The sequence below is a fragment of the Chiloscyllium punctatum genome, chromosome 41, assembly GCF_047496795.1.
Source record: "Chiloscyllium punctatum isolate Juve2018m chromosome 41, sChiPun1.3, whole genome shotgun sequence".
In the NCBI taxonomy this organism is placed as follows: domain Eukaryota; kingdom Metazoa; phylum Chordata; class Chondrichthyes; order Orectolobiformes; family Hemiscylliidae; genus Chiloscyllium; species Chiloscyllium punctatum.
This window is the reverse complement of record NC_092779.1, coordinates 24768050-24790500: the sequence shown is the minus strand read 5'-3', so window position 1 is coordinate 24790500 and position 22451 is coordinate 24768050. Positions and strand designations below refer to the sequence as shown.

Sequence of the window (22451 nt, the reverse complement as noted above, 5' to 3'; positions counted from 1 at the left end):
TGACATTCCCAACTTTCTTGCTATGGCACATGTTGTTCAAGGGCTGAAGATTCCACACTATGTTGAAATGGAAAAGAAAAATACATCTGAATGTCGACTTTAACCTTTGTGATTTAAAAAAATTCTCCTAATTATGAAACCCCAATTCATATTCCCTCAAGTCTTTTTTTTACAAAAATGAATAGATTGATAGCCAGAAACCCAGACCCCAACCTCTTTGCGTTGACTCAGTCACTGCTGGCACCTTCTCATAGAATTATAGAGTCCCGACAGAGTGGTAGCAGACCATTCAACCCAGCAATTCCACACTGACCCTCCAAACAACATCCCATCTGGACCCACCTCCCCACCCTATCCCTGTAACCCTGCACTTCCCATGGCCAATCCACCTAACCTGCACACCTTTGGTTCTGTCGATGTTCTACCATGCACTAGTGGGGGCTTCTTTGGAATTTGCCTGAGTTGTTGAGTTTTGCCAGCATTTCTGGTATATACAGATCAAGGCCATATTTCAAGAATCCTTTCTATCTTTGCCACTTATACTCTTGGCATCAACCACAGTTTTTATTGATGTTATCACCAACTACACCATAAAACACTGGCTATTTTAGGATAATTGAAGTCTGACAAGTGGAAACATTTTTTAAAACTTCATCCTATCAAACACTTTTAATGTAAGATTTGTTTTTAAAATGGAATTGCTATGTTGCTATTTTGATCATTTAAAAGTATCCAGTCAGACAAAGCACCATTCTGTTTTTAATAGCATGGATGGGTCTCTCCGCCCCCTGCGCATGTTTAAGCCTCAACGTGTCCACATGATACGTGAAGAAGTGCCAAGCGTTGAAATATGAGCTTTTCTTAGCCACAATTCTAATTGTGCTGTGCCTGTAGCTATCGTAAGAGATTTATACAAGGGTGGTAGGCAAGCCTACAGCGAATTACACACATTGAGGACTGTAGTTGATGCAAATGAGACTTATCGAGGCAGGACTCACTGCATCGTTCTGTAACAATCAGCAAACACATGCCTTACTTCCTTCTCAGTATTCATCAGGTCACTGCCGCTGAATAATAGCGGAGAAGCACAGAACTGAGGAAAGTGACTGGTTCATGTAATTTCAGTTGAAGGTGCTCAGTAGTGGGGGAGTGAAACTAATTTGTCTTTTATGCTTTTGGATTGAATCGCTAAAGTTAGATGGAATGCAAGGTAAGATATGACAAAACCTAATGTTACAAAGGAGATAAAAACAAACTCCTAATATTATTTTGTAGCAGTTTGTTTGTTTTGTGGACTCTTGCATTAACTCTAACTCTAAAATCAGTGCATTATGAAGTGACAGCAAAGGATTTGCGAATACAGACATGTTAAAAAGGTTCCTCTATGAGCAAAAACCGTGAGACTGAATGCAAACCTGTGAATTAACTTCAGCTGCTCTTGCTTTCAAAGTGGTTTTAAGATATATTTGGTTTTGCAAGGTGAGAGATCTAGCGGGCGCCATGTGTTAACTGCAAAAGGAAAAAAAAATGTTGAAAATAGTGTAACGATTGAAAACCTGTCGAAGCTTCAGGACCTGTCATGCGGAGGATTTTAGTGACTGCTTTGCCTTTTTTGTAATCTGCAGATTGCTTTTGTTGTCTACAGTGAGAAAAGTGTACACTGACCAGCCAGCGAGTTAACTGGCAGCTTAACAACATTTAGCTAACAATGCAGAGTTGCAAACTTAGTGGAGGTGATTTATTAGTTTTTTGACTGTTGCCCAATGATCAATTAAGTCTTCATCTTGTTGCACACTCAACGGGCGTGTTTAAATTTATATGTGCTGTATGTGCCATGCTTCTTAAAAGAATACAAAACTGAGGTTCTGTCTCAGAGTACAGAATGAAAAGCACAGTGGGAGACATTATCCTAAGTACTCCTTGCTCAGGGAGATTCATTTGAAAACGGAATTCTAAAAAAAAAGAGTAGGACTTATCCAGCCATCATTTAACACATTAGAAAATCAAATCTCTGAGGAACATATAAGAGCTATGGTATCAGAAATCAGACTGAATAATTTATGGTACACAATAAGGTAACTCAGAATTAGAGTGCTCAAAAACAGACATTTCAATAGGATCAGTGAATAATTGTCCATTTCTAGGCAGAGCCTTGAGCTCTGATGGTGAGGTAATTCTTTCAATGTTTTTACATTAGATTAATCATTCACTAAGCATGAGAAAAATTAGACAGAGCAATGAACCTTTTCCAGTAGGGATTAAACATTCCATGGTTGGAATATTGAATTGGTTAGAGGTGTTTAAAATGAAGTAGGTGTGCAACAGAGTCTCTCCTAGTAACTCTGCCATGAGCTCCTAACCTTTAATCACATTGTGATTCAACATGTGCATTGATTGCTCCTGGTATCTGCTTTAAAGCAGGATTGGGGGAAAAAAAAGTTTTGTATTAAAGAGTGCTGTGTGGCCTGGGAAGAGAAGGTTTGGAGGTAATAGGGTACCAGCTGAAAGGTGAGTAGGATATGGCAGCGACACCTGCAAACAAGTAATGAGAAGATTTGGATGAATAATCCAAAAAAGCAAATTCAAATCCAACCATAAATTCCTGAGACTTTAAATTTAAGCATTTTTTAAAATATGGAAATAACTAAAGGATTATCAGTTTCAAGCAAAATGTCATTATTCGGGCAATAAACCTGCCCTCCTTATCTGGTCTAATTTATGCAGAATCCTTACAGTGTGGAAGCAGGCCATTCAGTCCATCGAGTCCACACTGACCCTCTGAAGAGCATCCCATCCAGATCCACTTCCCTACTTTATCCTTGTCATAGAGTCATACTGATGTGCAACACTAACAGACCCTTCAGTCCAACTGGTCCTTGCTGACCAGATATCCGAAATTAATCTAGTCCCATTTGCCAGCACTTGGCCCATATTGCTCTAAACCCTTCCTATTCATGTACCCATCCAGATACTATGCATTGCTCATGTCTAATTCACCTAACCTACACATCCCTGGACACTACGGGCAATTTTAGCGTGGCCAATTCACCTAACCTGCACATCTTTGGACCGAGGGAGAAAACCCAAGCACCCGGCAGAAACCTGCACAGGTTTGGAGAAAATGTGCAAACTCCACACAGACAGTTGTCGGAGGTTAGAAGTGAACCCATGAATTTGGCGCTGAATAAGGCATCGGTGCTAACCACTGAGCCGTCATGCTTGTTGTGACTCACTAATCTCTTTAACAGCTCTCTAAAATACCCCAACCAGGTCTAGAATGTGGAGAAACAAGGTGAATGTGAACCACCTCCCCTCCCTGCCGATACAACACTACTAACAGAACAGACCAAGTAGCTGGAAACTCCTCTGATCGTATCTTTGTCATGGAATGTATATTGTAAATATCAAATATAATTGCAATTGCATTGAGCATATCCCAGTGTCTCATGTTGTCCAAAAGGAACTTGAACTGTGTTGAACTTCTGGAAATGTGAATATTAACTAGAAATGAATGTAAATTCAAGTGTTCAAAATAAATGAAGAAATATCCTGATGAAGGAGAACCTACAGTGAAAGTATGCCTTGTGCTCCGCTGACATGATAATAATATAGTCTTCATTCACAGCTGTTATGTGATGCCAAACATTTAAAAATCTGATCAATCAAAAATACCAGTGATATGTATTGTCTTTGATTCTTTTTCCCACTTTTTATGGACTGGTTTGTTTTCACTAGAAAAGCCTGAGGCAGTAAGTGTACAAACCAGTTATGAAATATATATTGTTCTGCTAATTCAAGTCAATGAAATGTAAGGATTCTGACAGTGTGGGTAATGTGTTCTCTTGTATGCAAAATGACACGAAAAGTAACAGGTGCAGCATGGCAGCAAGCTGCAATGCAGAAACTTGTCAAAGAACTGGAGGAAGATAAACCTGTGTGTATAAAATGTCTCTCCTAACCACAGAATGTCTAAAAGTACTTCACAGTCAATAAAACAAAATAGAAATGTGGGCGCTGTTGTAATGTAATAAGGTATGCTCCATCTCCACTTGCCCCTCCCCTTCTTTACCTCTGGGTCAAAATCCTGGTGCTTGCTACTTCCAAGCACCTTCATTATGTGAAGTGCAAAGATTCAAGTAGAAGGACCACCACAGCCTACTCAAGGGCAACCAGTGATGGGGAATGTGTATTCCTGATGAAGGGCTTCTGCCCGAAACGTCAACTCTCCTGCTCCTCAGATGCTGCTTGACTGCTGTGCTTTTAGACACTCCCAACTCAATCTCCAGCATTTGCAGTCCTCACTTTTGCTGATGTGTAATGACTAAATTACCCTTCCAGTGATACACACATGCTGACAATGAATTTTGTTTTTTAAAACACAGTCCTGTAAAGTTGGAGCAGGACTTTTTTGTTTGAAATATCACTTGGCAGGAAAATGCTCATATGTTAGATGTGCTTTGTAGCTCCCATTTTGGAATCTCAACTGAGGTCAATTCACTGAACATAAGGTTGAATTGGTCTTTCTTACTGATAGGTAAAAGTACAAAGTGGGTCAGTTTTGTTTAGAAACTGTGCTGCCTCATCGCCACTTTAAGTGCGTTTGAAACAGGTTCAAAACAAAGAGAAAGATGTGTTTGAGCATATCTCTCCCAGAGAATTTGGGTGAAATCAGCGAGTGATGCAGCAACACAATGTAAAGTACATGAAAATGACAGTTTTAATATATAAACACAACTGTCCATTTTGACAAGCCATCTGTCCGATGGTTAATAATGCAGTAAGATCACGTCCAATCTCATAGCATTGTGTGGAGTCTACATTACAAATCCTGTATTTAAAAGAAAGAAGAAATTTGCATTTCTTTAGCTCTTTTCATGACCTCTGAACATCCCAAATCAGCAACTGTGGCTACACTTCATTGGCTGCTATGTGAGGGAAATGGTCAATTAAAATGTCCGCACAGCAAGATGTTACAAACAGCAATGACAAGCAATTAGTTAACCTACTTCAGTTATGTTGTTGGGAAATGAAAATTGGCCAGGAAATCAAAGGGAGTTTCCCTGTGCTTCTTTAAAATAGTGCAGTGGGACCTTTTTATCCCAGACAGGGCAGTAATCCCCCAGTTTGGTTGTGGAGCATGTCAGCCAAGATAGCTGTTCAGGCCTCTGGAGTGGAGCATGCTTCATAAATATCTGAGGGTGGCATGGTGGCTCAGTGGTTAGCGCTGCTGCTTCACAGCACCAGGGACCTGGGATCGATTCCTGCCTCGGGCGACTGTCTGTGTGGAGTTTGCACATTCTCTCTGTGTCTGCATGGGTTTCCTTCGGGTGCTCCGGTTTCCTTCCACAATCCAAAGGTGTGCAGGTTAGGTGAATTGGGCACGTGAAATTGCCCATGGTGTTAATTACATTAGTTCGGGGATTGGTCTGGGTGGGTTACACATCGGAGGGTCAGTGTGGACTTGTTGAGCTGAGGGGCCTGTTTCCATATTGTAGGGAGTCTAATCTAAAAGGCAGAATTTCACCAGCATCCATAAGTCAAGAAGATGATTTGGGACGAGGTAGGTAAGTCATGGGAAGTCTTGGCAGATCAGTTCCCAGACCACGTGCCACCTCAGAAAGTCCTACAGACTGGGATTGTGTAGGCTGCCCGAACCAAGGAGGCTGACGATTTATTGACATATGTTAAGACATTGATAGGGGCTCATTTTACCAGGCTGTTAGCATTTTGTTGACAACTGATAGGACCATGGGAAGGTCGTCGGCTAAATGATGATATCCTCTCAGTGAGTGCCTAATGCAAATCATTGCTTAAACCTATACAGAGGTTGGAAATCACACTTCACCAGGTTATTGTCCAACTTGAAAATACAAGCTATATAGAGGTAGCCATGCGCTGGGAAGGCAGCCCCAGCAATCTTGTTGTCAGAGGGGATTTCTCTCCGCCACCTGGGATTTTATGTTTATAAAGTTCTCTTGCAGCTTACCTGCTCAATGCAACAGATTTCCAACTGACCTCCACACCAGCAACTTTTTTTTAGATTAGATTAGATTCCCTACAGAGTGGAAACAGGCCCTTCAGCCCAACCGGTCCACACAGACCCTCCAAAGAGTAACCCACCCAGATCCATTTCCCTCTGACGAATGCACTTAACACTATGGACAATTTAACATGGCCGATTCACCTGCCCTGCATGTCTTTGGGTTGTGGGAGGAAACTGGAGTACCTGGAGGAAACCCATGCAGACACGGAGAGAATGTACAAAATCCACATAGACAGTCGCCCGAAGTGGGAATCAAACTTGGGACTCCAGTGCTGTGAGGCAGCTGTGCTAACCACTGAGTTACCAAACTGTTCTTCCTGGTTCGAGTGCTGCAGAAGCACTTTAGCTGCTGTCCCTTTGACTCGGTCACAACTCTGGCCAGTGAGTTGCCCTCCTCAAGAGGTTGGCATCTGCAAAATTGAGAGAAGGGCTAATAATGGGCAATCCCGCTGGCCTCTCTGTGCACGACAGTGACTAGATTTTCCACTCAGGCAGATTGGTGAAATTTTAATGGTGAACCAAGCTCCTGCACTTTCCCATTTTGCGTTTTATATATTAGCATGTTCCACTACTGATTTTCGGTGTGCAAACAGAGATATGGGGTCAATTGTTTTCTTGCTTTTCCTTTGACTGTGGTCCGGCTGGTCGATGTTCGAGGTGGTCTAACTGAAAGCTTTTCTTCATAACCACATCAAAGACACCAAGAGTAAGGGGGGAGGTGCTTCTGCAAACAAATGCTTCATTTTCTTCACACACTTTCCACCTGATTAAACCAAAAGTTTCATGGTGGGTGTCTGAAGGGAAAGGCAATGACTGAGTCAGTGGTCCTGAAAAGTGCAGAGAGCAAGTAAATGAGACCCTTGTCTAATACCTTCAGCCTGCTGAATAATTAAGGTCAAAGTAGCTGTGTTTGTTTGCTGCTCTGAAATAAAACAAATGCATTGAAAAATTGTTCATGGCTCCTTCTAACAACAAGTTATCGAATGGCACTGATTGAGGGAGGGAAGTCAATATGTTTCCTGTCAAAATTATATTCCTGTGTTTTGGAGAGCGCATTGCCATGCAGTATTAGTTGACTTGAAAAATAATCCTCTTCACAAAATAATCACTTTGGGAGGAATAAAGGACAAAAGCTTAACATAATTGGCAAAACAACGGGTTGTAGGGAGAGAAGAACACATTCTTCAAGGGTTTTGGGGAACAAGCAGGGAAAAGGGTTAATTTTTCTCTCAATAAGCAGGCACAAATTTGATCTGAATCATGATCAATGCTATATGATTGTAATTATAAAATCAACCGTTTGCAATTTTTCTCAGAAAATTTTGGATACTTTAAAAAAGTACAGTCAGTTGATTAGATAAGGTTAAAATCACCATCATTTCCTTCTGTCTTTCTAGATTATATACCATTGTCATTCTTAGTTTTAAGTGCAGGCTGTTGTATTTTTCCCTTGCAATGCCAGATGGGAAAGCAGACGAAGGGTGGTACAGAGTGATGATGTGGAACGGTTACCAAAGTAGGTCAGCTCGCAGACCATCGAATTGCTGATTGACTGACTCATTGAATAAAGAGGCACAATGGAGTCGCCCAGTAAATTAGAGAGGGGGTGACTGAATCCAGGCATTCACAATGCTTACGAGTGACCTGATCAGCAGTGTCATGGTGTTTAGTAGCAGCACTCTCACTCCTGAGTCAGACGATTGTGGGTTAAGTTTCCCAGAAACAACTTGGACACAAAACCCAGACTGATTGAGCACCATGCGGGCAGAGGAGCCAGCTTCACAATAAGGTTTTGAGGGACATAAAAGATTCAGAGAAGCAAAAGGCTCACTCCAGTTGTTTTTGGTCAGTAGCAGGCCAGCAACTAATATCAAAAACAGGTTATCTGATTATTATCGCACCACTATGTTACAAATAGGAGAAAGTGAGGACTGCAGATTCTGGAGATCAGAGTTGAGAGACATTCCTGATGAAGGGCTTATGCCCAAAATGTCGATTCTCCTGCTCCTCGGACCTGAAGCGTTGATTCTCCTGCTCCTCGGAATTCCTGATGAGGGGCTTATGCCCGAAATATCGATCCTCCTGCTCCTCGGATGCTACCTGACCTGCTGTGCTTTTCCAGCAATACACTCTCGACTGCTGTGCTACAACACCAGTTTCACTGGATAGTGAGGGATGGGAATCCTTTCTGTTCTGCTGTAAGGCCGAATTGACCTTTAGTTCATGTGAAGCACTGTATGTGCTGTCAGTTGCACCCTGGACATGAGGAAAAGTTGCAATCCTAGCAAATGGGTGCTCATTAGTGAGGTAGAAGCCCTGTTTTGAAGAGAGAGTCACAGTGACCTCCTTGACATGATGCTGGCTCAAAGACTGTGAGACGTTAGCACATATCTCCAGCTCCAGCATGGAAGGAGCTAAGTGGATGGAAGTTCATGGTCATGTCCTACTTCACAACCACTGGCAAGGAAATCCTTACTCTGTTTAGAGATTTCCACACCAAATGGAAAATCACTGAGGATGTTCAACTCTGAGAGTTTGAGAGACATTATAGTTATGTTCCAAAAAGGCACTGCTTGTATTAAGTCAGTACTACATGCTGCTAGATATAATAATCTCCTGACAGGACTTCCTGCCCTCACCAATATGGTATCCTATAAAATTCATTCCACAAGTGTGCTTGTGTATTTTGGAGGCCATTTTGGATCACTAGAGCACTTATAGTGCTCTCCCTACTCCAAATTATCTGCATTTATTGGCTCTTGATGTTTTCTTTGTACATGGCTTTCTGCGTGCTTCTTCCATTTTCTGATATCAGTCATTGATTTTTGCTTTCGTTTATGAGCATCATTTGGTTGGGCCAGCATTTTCTGTCCATCTCTAGTTACCCTTGAGAAGGTGGGAATGAGCTGCAGTCTATTTGGTATAGTTACATCAACAGTGCCAGTGGGGAGGGAGTGCTAGGATTTTGACCCAATGACACTGAAGAAAAGATCATCAGTTTCCAAGTCAGAATGGTGAATGGATTGGAGTGGAACTTAAAGGTGCAGCTATCTGCTGCCTTTGCCTTCCTATATGGCAGAAGTTATGGGTTTGGAAGTTGCTGTTAAGGGAGTTGGTTAGTTCCTGCAGTGCATCTTCTTAGCACAGACTGCTGCTACTGAAGGTTGGTGGTGGAAGGAGTGAATGTTTGTGGATGTGGTGACACTTGGGTGAGCTGCTTTGTCCCGGCTGATGTCAAACTTCTTGAGTGCTGTTGGAGCAGCGCTCATGTAGGCAAGTTGGGAGTATTCCATTGCACTCCTTTGCTTGTGCCTTGTAGATGGTCGCCAGGATTTGGGGAGTCGGGGGTGAGTTACTCTTTGCAGTATTCTAAACCTCTGACCTGCTGTTGCAGCCACAGCAATAATATGGATAGCCCAGTTCAGTTTGTGGTCAATTGTAAGCTGCTGGAGTAAGGGCTTACATTCAGATAGTGAAAGTAGAAAATGCATTGAATTTGAGGTATTGGAAATGAATGATCAATCAGAATCATTAAACTTCAATCAGGATTTTGAAGTGACTAAAATTCAAATTCCACATCTCGATTTGTTATACTGAAATTCACTTTGAACAACAAGATTTGATTGATCTGGATAAAATAAAAGGGTCAGACATTTGAAATGATGTTGCTTCAAAATCAGTGTACATACATAGCTCAGAACAAGAGTTAGGAAATAAGCTTCTGAAAATAGCTTTCGGCTGGATGCAATGGTTCAAAAGTGAGAAACGTTCCAATGAAGTACTGTTGGTTAATAAAAGTAATGGTCAGATACCTGAAATATTCACATTTCTCTTCCAATCTGAGGGAGGGGACATTTGTAAAGCAGCTGTTACGAAATAAACATTTGCATTTGAAAGTAGGGAAATGGACTTGAGGCAGTTATGTGGGAAAATGTTTCTAGTTCATGCATTGAGTAAGACTTTCTTGAAGCAGGAATGTTTCAAATGAAGATCTAGATACTGACATTGAGTATTATTATCCTCAATTTAAAGATTTTTTACTTGGAGTAATAGACTTTTTGCACAATGTTAAAAGAATTTCCTGTTTGAGAAATATCCTTTCTTGGAAGGTTTGAAATCTAAAATGCAAGTCTATTTGGATAGAGTCTCTGATCAACTTCCAGTAATTTACTGCATTTTAATGCTGTACTTTGGAATGCATTGGTATTTTTCATTGTAATGCTGCTTCAAAGATGCTTTGAGCAAAGAATGAAGAAAAGTACAGCACAGGAACAGGCCCTCCAAGCCTGAGCTGATCCAGATCCTCTATCTAAACCTGTTGCCTATTTTCTAAGGATTTGTAACCCTCTGCTTCCTGCCCATTCATGCATCTGTATAGATACATCTTATTTGACGCTATTGTACCCACCTCTGCCACCTCCACTGGCAACGCGTTCCAGGCACCCACCACCCTCTGCGTAAATAACTTTCCTTGCATATCTCCCTTAAACTTTTTCCCTCTCACTTTGAATTTGTGACCCTTAGTAATTGAGTCCCCCACTCTGGGGGGAAAAAAAGCTTCTTGCTATCCACCTGTTTATACCTGTCATTATTTTGTAGACCTCCATCAGGTCCCCCCTCAACCTCCATCTTTTTAATGAAAATAATCCTGATCTACTCAACATCTCCTCATAGCTAGCACCCTCCATACCAGGCAACCTCCTGGTGAACCTCCTCTGCCCCTTCTCCAAAGCATCCACATTCTTTTGGTAATATGGCAACCAGAACTATACATAGTACTGAGGAACCTTGATTATCTGGCATTCGATTATCCGAATTTGGGATTATCCGAGCAAGATCACAAGGTCTCAATGCTTGGCTAAACTGTGTTATCTGGCATTTGATTATCCGAACGAAATACTCCCCGCCTGTGTCATTTGGATAATTGAGGTTCCTCTGTATTCTAAATGTGGCTGAACCAAAGTCTTATACAACTGTAATGTGACCAGTCAAGTCTTGTACTCAATACCCTGTCCGATGAAGCAAAGCATGCCGTATGCCTTCTTAACCACTTTACTGACCTGCGTTACCACCTTCAGGGAACCATGGACCTGAACATCCAGACCTCTCTATACATCAATTTTCTCCAGGACTTTTCCATTTACCGTATAGTTCGCTCTTAAATTGGATCTTCCAAAATGTATCACCTCTCATTTGCCCGGATTGAACTCCATCTGCCTTTTCTCCACCCAGCTCTTCAATCTATCTATCTATATTCTGCTATAGTCTCTGACAGTCCCCTTCACTATCTGTTACTTCACCAATCTTAGTGTTATCTGCAAACTTGCTAATCAGACCATCTATACTTTCTTCCAGATCATTTATGCATATCACAAACAATAGTGGTCCCAGCACAGATCCCTGTGGGACACCACTAGTCACAGGTCTCCATTTTGAGAAACTCCCTTCCACTATTACTCTGTCTCCTGTTGCTTAGCCATTTCTTTATCCATCAACTAGTACACTCTGGACCCCATACAATTTCACTTTCTTCATCAGCCCACCACAGGGAACCTTATTAAACACTTACTGAAGTCCATGTATGTGACATCTCCAGCCCTTCCCTTGTCAATCAACTTTGTCACTTCCTCAGAGAATTCTATTAAGTTGGTAAGATATGATCTTCCCTGCACAAAATGATGTTTCCTATCACTGCTAAGCCCATTTTCTTCCAAATGTAAATAGATCCTATCCTTCAGCATCTTCTTCACAGCTTCCCTACCACTGATGTCAGGTGCACCAGTCTATAATTACCTGGATTATCCTTGCTACCCTTCTTAAACAAGGGGACAACATCAACAATTCTCCAGTCCTCCGGGACCTCATCTGTGTTCAAGGATGCTGCAAGGATATCTGTTAAGGCCCCAGCTATTTCCTCTCTCGCTTCCTTCAGTAACCTGGGACAGATCCCATCTGGACTTGGGGACTTGTCCACCAAAATGCCTTTAAGAATACCCAACATCACGTCCCTCTTTAGGCTGACTTGTTCTAGAATAATCAAACATCGATCCCTGACCTCCACATCCATCATGTCCCTCTCCTTGGTGAATACTGATAAAAAGTACTCGTTAAGAATCTCACCCATTTTCTCTGACTCTATGCCTAACTTTCCTCCTTTGTCCTTGAGTGGACCAACCTTTCTCTAGTTATCCTCTTGCTCGTTATTTATGAATAAAAGTCTTTGGAGTTTTCCTTAACCCTGTTTGCCAAAGATATTTCCTGACCCCTTTCAGCCCTACCTTAATTTCTTGTTTCAGATTGGTCCTACATTCCAGATATTCTTCCAAACCTTCGACTGTCTTATATATGCTTCCTTTTTCCACTGCTGCCTCACAGCGCCGGAGACCCGGGTTCAATTCCCACCTCAGGCAACTGACTCCGGGTGCTCCGGTTTCCTCCAACAGTCCAAAAATGTGCAGGTCAGGTGAATTGGCCAGGCTAAATTTCCCGTAGTGTTAGGTGAAGGAATAAATGTAGGGGAATGGGTCTGGGTGGGTTGCGCTTTGGCGGGTCGGTGTGGACTTATTGGGCCGAAGGGCCTGTTTCCGCACTGTAAGTAATGTAATCCAATCTAGTGTAAGATTAGGGCCAATCGAGGACATTAGTGGGAAGTTGTACATGGATTCCAAGGAGATAGGAAAAGCACTAAATGAATATTTTTTTCATCAGTATTCGCACTGGAAAAGGACAATGTTGTTGAGGAGAATACTGAAATACATACACTAGATGGGATTGAGATTCACAAGGAGCAGGTGTTAGCACTTCTGGAAAGTGTGAAAATAGATAAGTCCCCTGGGGTGGATGGGATTTATCCTAGGATTCTCTGTGAAGTCAGGGAGGAGATTGCAGAGCCTTTGGCTTTGATCTTTACATTGTCATTGTCTCCAAGACTGGAGGAAGGCAAATGTTGTTGCCTTGTTCAAGAAAGGCAGTAATTATAGATCAGTGAGCCTTACTCCGGTTGTGGGTAAAGTGTTGGAAAAGGTTATCAGAGGTAGGATTGATAATCATCTCGAAAGGAATAAGTTGATTATGGAGAGTCAACTTGGTTTTATGAGGGTAGATCGTGCCTCACAAACCTTATTGAGTTCTTCGAGATGGTGACCAAACAGGCGGGTGAGGGTAAAGTGGTTCATGTGGTGTATATGGATTTCAGTAAGGTGTTTGATAAGGTTCCCCACAGTAGGCTACGACCCCACTCCCAGCTCCACACCCACACCAGATCCCAGCTCCCGGCCCTGCCGAGTTTTCACCATCCCTCCAGACCTCCCACTCACTGAGGACGAACGATCAGTCCTCAGCAAAGGACTCACCTTCATCCCCCTCCATCCACGCATCAATGAATTTAATACATGACGTGACATCGAACAATTCTTCCGTCGCCTCCGCCTCCGAGCTTACTTTTACAATCAGGACTCCCGCCCACCTTCCGAGGACCCCTTCGCTCACCTCCAAAACACTGCATCCACCTGGACACCCCGCGCAGGCCTATTACCTGCGCTCGGCCTCTTCATTTCCAACTGCGCCGGGACATTAACCGCCTCAACCTGTTGTCCCCCCTCCCCCACACCAATCTCTCACCCTCACAACGCGCAGCCCTCCAATCCCTCTGCTCCAATCCCAACCTCACCATTAAGCCAGCGGATAAAGGGGGCGCAGTGTTGTCTGGTGCACTGACCTCTACACCGCTGAAGCCAAACGCCAACTCGAGGACACCTCTTCCTACTGCTCCCTCGACCATGACCCCACCCCCCATCACCAAACCATCATCTCCCAGACCATATAGAACCTCATCACCTCAGGAGATCTCCCACCCACAGCTTCCAACCTCATAGTCCGGGAACTCCGCACTGCCCGGTTTACCTCCTTCCCAAGATCCACAAGCCTGACCACCCTGGCCGACCCATTGTCTCAGCATGCTCCTGCCCCACTGAACTCATCTCTACCTACCTTGACACTGTCCTATCCCCCCTAGTCCAGGAACTCCCCACATACGTTCGAGACACCACCCACGCCCTTCACCTCCTCCAAGACTTCCGTTTCCCCGGCCCCCAACGCCTTATCTTCACCATGGATATCCAATCCCTCTACACCTCCATTCGCCATGACCAGGGCCTCCAAGCCCTCCATTTTTTCCTCTCCAGACGTCCCCAACAGTACCCTTCCACTGACACTCTCATTCGTTTGGCCGAACTTAACAATTTCTCCTTTGAATCCTCCCACTTCCTCCAGACCAAAGGCATAGCCATGGGCACACGTATGGGCCCCAGCTGTGCCTGTCTTTTTGTTGGCTATGTAGAACAGTTGATCTTCCGTAATTACACCGGCACCACTCCCCACCTCTTCCTCCGCTACATTGATGACTGCATTGGCGCCACCTCGTGCTCCCGCGAGGAGGTTGAGCAATTCATCAACTTCACCAACACATTCCACCCTGACCTTAAATATACCTGGACCATCTCTGACACCTCGCTCCCCTTCCTGGAGCTCTCCATCTCCATTAGTGACAACCGACTTGACACTGACATTTTTTAAAAACCCACCGACTCCCATAGCTACCTGGATTACACCTCTTCCCACCCTATCTCTTGCAAAAATGCCATCCCGTATTCCCAATTTCTCCGCCTCTGCCGTATCTGCTCCCAGGAGGACCAGTTCTACCATAGGACACACCAGATGGCCTCCTTCTTTAGAGACCGCAATTTCCCTTCCCACGTGGTTAAAGATGCCCTCCAACGCATCTCGTCCACATCCCGCACCTCTGCCCTCAGACCCCACCCCTCCAACCGTAACAAGGACAGAACGCCCCTGGTGCTCACCTTCCACCCTACAAACCTTCGCATCAACCAAATCATCCGCCGACATTTCCGCCACCTCCAAAAAGACCTCACCACCAGGGATATATTTCCCTCCCCACCCCTTTCCGCCTTCCGCAAAGACTGTTCCCTCCGTTACTACCTGGTCAGGTCCACACCCCCCTACAACCCACCCTCCCATTCTGGCACTTTCCCCTGCCACCGCAGGAACTGTAAAACCTGTGCCCACACCTCCTCCCTCACCTCTATCCAAGACCCTAAAGGAGCCTTCCACATCCATCAAAGTTTCACCTGCACATCCACTAATATCATTTATTGTATCAGTTGCTCCCGATGTGGTCTCCTCTACATTGGGGAGACTGGGCGCCTCCAAGCAGAGTGCTTTAGGGAACATCTCCGAGACACCCGCACCAATCAACCAAACTGCTCCTTGGCACAACATTTCAACTCCCCCTCCCACTCTGCTGAGGACATGGAGGTCCTGGGCCTCCTTCACCGCCGCTCCCTCACCACCAGACGCCTGGAGGAAGAACGCCTCATCTTCCACCTCGGAACACTTCAACCCCAGGGCATCAATGTGGACTTCAACAGCTTCCTCATTTCCCCTTCCCCCACCTCATCCTAGTTTCAAACTTCCAGCTCAGTAACTGTCTCCTTGACTTGTCTGGACTTGTCCGACCTGCCTATCTTCTTTTCCACCTATCCACTCCACCCTCTCCTCCTTGACCTATCACCTTCATCTCCTCCCCCACTCACCCATTGTACTCTATGCTACTCTCTCCCCACCCCCACCCTCCTCTAGCTTATTTCTCCACGCTTCAGGCTCACTGCCTTTATTCCTGATGAAGGGCTTTTGCCCGAAACGTTGATTTCGCTGCTCGTTGGATGCTGCCTGAACTGCTGTGCTCTTCCAGCACCACTAATCCAGTATTTGGTTTTCAGCATCTGCAGTCATTGTTTTTACCTTATTGCACAAAATACAGAGGCATGGGATTGAGGGTGATTTAGGGTTTGGATCAGAAATTGGATAGCTGAAAGAAGACAGAGGACAATGGTTCATGGGAAATGTTCATCCTGTAGTTCAGTTACTATTGGGGTACTGCAAGGATCTGTTTTGGGTCCATGGCTGTTTATCATTTTTATCAATGACCTGGATGAGGACGTAGAAGGATGAATTAGTAAATTTGCAGATGAACTAAGGTTAGACAATAGACAATAGGTGCAGGAGTAGGCCATTCTGCCCTTCGAGCCTGCACCACCATTCAGTATGATCATGGCTGATCATCCTTAATCAGTATCCTGTTCCTGCCTTATCTCCATAACCCTTAATTCCACTATCCTTGAGAGATCTATCCAACTCTTTCTTAAATGAATCCAGAGACTGGGCCTCCACTGCCCTCTGGGGCAGAGCATTCCACACAGCCACCACTCTCTGGGTGAAGAAGTTTCTCCTCATCTCTGTCCTAAATGGTCTACCTCATATTTTTAAGCTATGTCCTCTGGTTCGGTACTCACCCATCAGCGGAAACATGTTTCCTGCCTCCAGAGTGTCCAGCTGTTCTATGGTTGGTGGAGTTGTGGGCAGTGCCAAAGGATGTTGCAGGTTACAGAGAGACATAGATAAGCTGCAGAGCTGGGCTGAGAGGTGGAAAATGGAGTTTAATGTGGAAAAGTATGAGGTAATTCACTTTGGAAGGAACAACAGGAATAAAAGAATATTGGGCTAATGGTAAGATTCTTGACAGTGTTGGTGAGTAGAGAGATCTTGGTGTCCCTGTATGTAGATCCCTGAAAGTTGCCACCCAGGTTGATAGGGTTGTTAAGAAGGGATACGGTACGTTAGTTTTTATTGGTAGAGGAACTGAGTTTCAGACCCACGAGGTCAAGTCGCAGCTGTAAAAAACTCTGGTGCTGCCGCACTTGGAATATTGCATACAGTTCTGGACACTGCACTGTAGGAAGGATGTGGGAGCTTTGGAAAGGGTTCAGAGGCAATTTACTAGGATATTGCCTAGTATGGAGGGAAGGTCTTATGAACAAAGGCTGGCGGGCCTTAGGCTGTTTTCATTAGAGAGAAGGTTGAAGGGTGACTTAATTGAGACGTATAAGATAATCAGAGGGTCAAATAGGCTGGACAGCGAGAGCCTTTTTCCTCAGATGGTGATAGTTAGCATGAGAAGACATAGCTTTAAATTGAGGGGTGATAGGTATATGACAGAGGTAGTTTCTTTAGTCAGAGTAGTAGTGGCGTGGAATGCCCTGCCTGCAACAATAGTAGACTCGCCAACTTTAGACAATAGACAATAGATGCAGGAGTAGGCCATTCAGCCCTTCGAGCCCTTTAAGGGCATTCAAATGGTCATTGGATAAACATATGGATGGAAATGGAACAGTATAGGATAGATAGGCTTCAGCTTGGTTCCACATGTCGGCGCAACATTGAGGACCAAAGGTTTGTACTCCGCTGTAATGTTCTATTTTCTATAAAAGGCAGATGAACTCAGGGCTTGGATTAGTACCTGGGACTATGATGTTATTGCTATTACTGAGACTTGGTTGAGGGAAGGGCATGATTGGCAACTAAATATCCGAGGATATCGAAGCTTCAGGCGGAATAGAGAGCGAGGTAAAATGGGTGGAGGAGTTGCATTACTGGTCAGAGAGGATATCACAGCTGTGTTGAAAGAGGACACTATGGAGGACTTGAGCAGTGAGGCAATATGGGCGGAGCTCAGAAATAAAAAGTGTGCGGTAACAATGTTGGGGCTGTACTACAGGCCTCCCAACAGCAAACATGAGATCAAGGTACAAATATGTAAACAGGCTATGGAAAGATGTAGGAGCAACAGAGTGGTGGTGACAGGAGATTTTAATTTAACTATGGAGATTCACTTCCTGTTAGAGGTCTAAATGGAGCAGAATTTGTAAGGAGCATCCAGGAGGGTTTTCTAGAGCAGTATGTAAATAGTCCAACTCGGGAATGGGCCACACTGGACCTGGTGTTGGGGAATGAGCCTGACCAGGTGGTTGAAGTTTCAGTAAGGGATTACTTTGGGAATAGTGGTCATAATTCCCTAAGTTTTAGAATACTCATGCACAAAGATGAGAGTGGTCCGAAAGGAAGAGTGCTAAATTGGAGGAAGGCCAACTTCTACCAAAGTTCGGCAGGAGTTGCAAAATGTGCATTGGGAGCAGTTGTTTGAAGGTAAATCCACATTTAATATGTGTGAGGCTGTTAAAGAGAAGTTGATTAGCGTGCAGGAGAGACATGTTCCTGTGAAAATGAAGGACAGAAATGGCAAGATTAGGGAACCATGGATGACAGGTGAAATTGTGAGACTAGATTAGATTAGATTACTTACAGTGTGGAAACAGGCCCTTCGGCCCAACAAGTCCACACCGCTCCGCTGAAGCGCAACCCACCCATACCCCTACATCTACCCCTTACCTAACACTACGAGCAATTTAGCATGGCCAATTCACCTGCCAATTCAGCAGTGCCACCGTGCCACCCACAGTCATTCTTTTATTCCTGATATACCCATAGAAAGCTTTGGGGTTTTCCTTGATCCTATCTGCTACCGACTTCTCATGTCCCCTTCTGGCTCTTCTTAGTTCTCTCTTTAGGCCTTTCCTGGCTAGCTTGTATTTCTCAAGCGCCCTAACTGAGCCTTCATGTCTCATCCTAACATAAACCTTCTTCTTCTTCTTGACAAAGAGATTCAACTTCCTTAGGAAACCACGGCTCCCTCACTTGACTACTTGCTCCCTGCCTGACAAGTACATACTTATCAAGGACACGCAGCAACTGTTCCTTGAATAAGCTCCATACTTGAATTATGCCCATCCCCTGCAGTTGCCTTCCCCATCCTATGCATCCTAAATCTAGCCTAGTCACGTCATAATAACTTTTCCCTCTTGGTCTGCAGTTTATACCTATCCCTTTTCATCGCTAAATTAAACATAACCGAATTGTGCTCACTATCACCAAAGTGCTCACCCATCTCCAAATCTAATACCTGGCCAGGTTCATTACCCAGTAGCAAATCCAATGTGGCGTCTCCCCTTGTTGGACAGTCTACATACTGTGTCAGGAAACCCTCCTGCACACATTGGACAAAATCTGATCGATTTAAATTACTCGAACTATAGTATTTCAAGTCAATATTTGGAAAGTTAAAGTCCCCCATTACAACTACCCTGTTACTCTTGCTTCTATCCAGAATCATCTTTGCTATCCTTTCCCCAACATCTCTAACTATTCGAAGGCCTATAGAAAACTCCCAACAGGGTGGCCTCTCCTTTTCTGTTTCTAACCTCAGCCCATAGTACCTCAGTACACAAGTCCTCAAACTTCCTTTCTGCAAACATAATACAGTCCTTGATGAACAATGCCACACCTCCACCCCTTTTACCATCTTCTCTGTTCTTACTGAAACATCTAAATCCCGGAATCTGCAACAACCATTCCTGTCCCTGCTCTATCCATGTCTCCGAAATGGACACAACATCGAAGTCCCAGGTACCAACCCATGCTGCAAGTTCACCCACCTTATTCCGAATGCTACTGGCGTTGAAGCAGACCCACTTCAAACCACCTTCCTGCTTGTCAGTGCACTTGTGACCTTGAAACCATATTTCTGACCTCACTACTCTCAACCTCTTGGACAGTGGAACTACAATTACATTCCCATTCCCCCGCTGAATTAGTTTAAACCCTTCCAAAGCGCATTAGCAAATTCCGCCCCCACCCCTTCTGGTTCAAGTGTAGATCATCCTGTTTGTAGAGATCCCACCTCCCCAGAATGAGCCCCAATTATCTACTACACTTGCATTAATACAAATGCACCTCAGACCACCAGTCCCTTAGTGTGCCTCATGTGCTCCCTGTCTACTCTTACCCTTAGTCACACTGACTTCATTATCTAGTTCCTTCCAAGCTTAATTACTACTTCCTTACTGTCCACTAACCTCCTCATTTGGTTCCCATCATCCCGCCACATTAATTTAAACCCTCCCCAACAGAATTAGTAAAATCACCCCCAAGGACATTGGTTGCAGTCCGGCCCAGGTGTAGACCATCCAATTTGTAATAGTCCCACCTTCCCCAGAACCAGTCCCAAAGATCTGAACCCTTCCCTCCTGCACCATCTCTCAAGCCACGCATTCATCCTCCCTATTCTTCCATTTCTACTCTGACTAGCACTTGGCGCTGGTAGCAATCCTGAGGTTACTACCTCTGATGTCCTACTTTTTAATTTGCCTCCTAACTCCCTAAATTCTGCTTGTCGGACCTCATCCCATTTTTTAACCTATATCATTGGTGCCTGTGTGCACTACGACAACTGGCTGTTCACCCTCCCTCCTTCAGAATGTTCTGCAGCTGTTTGCTTTTGCTTTTGCTTGTTTGCTTTTGGTGATTGTAAATAAAAATTAATCCTTTTGAAGTGTTTTGAATGTTTTCCTGTTTGTGATGGCTCCACATTCATCACTGATAAGAGGCTGAGTTATGACTGGCATGCAAGAAAGGGTAGTCGTGATGTAAAGAGGCTTTTAAGATGTGGCTAAGGACAAATGATGAGTTGTGTAGCCTCGTCCTTAAATAGCCTTAGGAGTAGGAATGAGCAGAAAAATGTGCAAGCAAGTGCCAGCTATGCCAACCATGTGACATTCAAAACATTGGTTTGCAGTTGTGCCATTGTGTTGATCATGAAGAGACACTCTGGATTGCCAACTCTTAACTGGGTGCACAGCTGCGATTCTAAGATGGCACTGGTGCCAGGATGCTGCTGTATGCTGGAATATACAATGGAGACATGGTAGGTAGTCAATGGAATTAGTTTGGATTGACTAGTCCCTGGGGAGAGAAACCTTCCATGAAATGTTAAAATATGATAAGGTGTGGCTACATATATTTTTATTTCTTTTAGTTTTGAATAGTGGATATTAAAAGAAGGTACTGCATTAAATAAAGGAGACTGTGGAAAGAGAGACTTCAATTTTAAAATCATAGGTTATTTACAATGTTTCTTTCACCTGCATCAGAGAGAGTGAAAAGCAGATACTGTGGAGCTGATGGACTCTGAACTAAGGAGGAAAACTGCTTGTCAACAATTTCCTGATTGGTTCCTGATCAGGTGACTGGTTCTGTGGGTGGGCTGCAGCAGAGAACAACTTAGCTTCAAAGAGGATGTAACAAAAAATCTCATTCTGTAAACCTCTGTTTTCTGTGTGGAGGCTGTAGAAAGTTCCGGTAATAGCTGTTCCCCATTTAACATTCTCTGCAAATTCCCTGTTGAAGGAGGAATAAAATGCCTTTAAAAGGGTGAATGGACAAATTCTCAACCAAGGGAATGCAAGAGAGCATGAGTGTGTTCATTGCAAAGAACCGGAAAGAATTGAAGGGAAGAAAACAAAAGAAACTCATTGTATCCAGTGGTCGAGACTAAAGCTTTAAATTGTGTTTCTCTGTTTTTCTTCTCTTTGTACACCCTTAATATACATGTCACTATGTTTCTGTCTGTTTGAGAAACAGGAAGTTTAAGAGGGGATAGTGTTTTAGTTGGAGAGTTCTGTAAGCAATTCATATTTTCAAATTGATAAAGACAAGTTGTTCGTAATAAACAGTGATTTTCTTGTAATTTACCAGGTCTCTATACAAAACAACATTTAAAAGGCTTTTGAATGGGTATATGAATAGGAAAGGTTTAGAGGGATATGAACCAAATGCTGGCAAATTGGACTATATTAATTTAGTATATCTGGTTGGCATGGACAAGTTGGATTGAAGGATCTGTTTCTTTTCTGTACATTTCAATGACTCGAAGTATTTTCTTTTAACTTAAATTTGTTAGTCAGCTAAATTGAGGAATTGGAATAGTTTGACTAAATCTTTTCACATTGGTTGATACTCTGGGAATAGTAAGGTTTGATATCCAGCAGATTGAGAGTGACCACATTAATAAAGAAACAGTATTAACAGTGAATTGAAAGGTTGTGGGTCACACACATACAGATCTCTAAAACAATCAACACTCACAAGGCCATTTAACAAAGTATACATTGAGGCTCAATTCTGGAGCTATCAAATTGAGGAACAGTAGGTAAATCTGTGTACAGCCTTTCTAAAGTATGTTACATACTCGGCTAAATCTTCGAATAGTTGGTGGGTCAATTTTCAGTGCGGCTGTTCACGACGAATCTGATCTTTCAGTTTTCAAAGGACCAATCAGGGAGGGAAAGGTTAGAGATTAATATAATTGCACTTACAGCTTGTGTTTTATGAAGGGGCCTGTGCAGTTGGGGATGCAATTTTTAATATTTATTTACAACTGTGTATACTCAGATTGGTTTCCCTCCTGAATAATCATTTATCATCTAATTTTTAAAAAAATGTAAGTATTGCGAATGTTGGAAATCAGTAATAAAAACAGAAACTGCTGGAAAATCTCAGCAGGTGTGCGGAGAGAAATCTGAGTTAATGTTTCAGGTCCAGTGACCCTCCTTCAGAAATGATGGTAGCTAGGAAAAAGTTGATTGAGAACGTTTTATGA

At 43.5% G+C, this 22451-nt stretch overlaps 1 long non-coding RNA gene across 1 annotated transcript in view; it reads left to right on the top strand.

The window, feature by feature from the left end:
- Positions 1 to 892: 892 nt before the first annotated feature.
- LOC140464926 (uncharacterized) overlaps positions 893 to 22451 on the top strand; it is a 78070-nt gene continuing 56511 nt past the window's right edge. The window contains exon 1 of the long non-coding RNA XR_011955022.1: positions 893 to 1210. This is a non-coding gene — a long non-coding RNA (uncharacterized lncRNA). The remainder of the gene's footprint in view (positions 1211 to 22451) is intronic.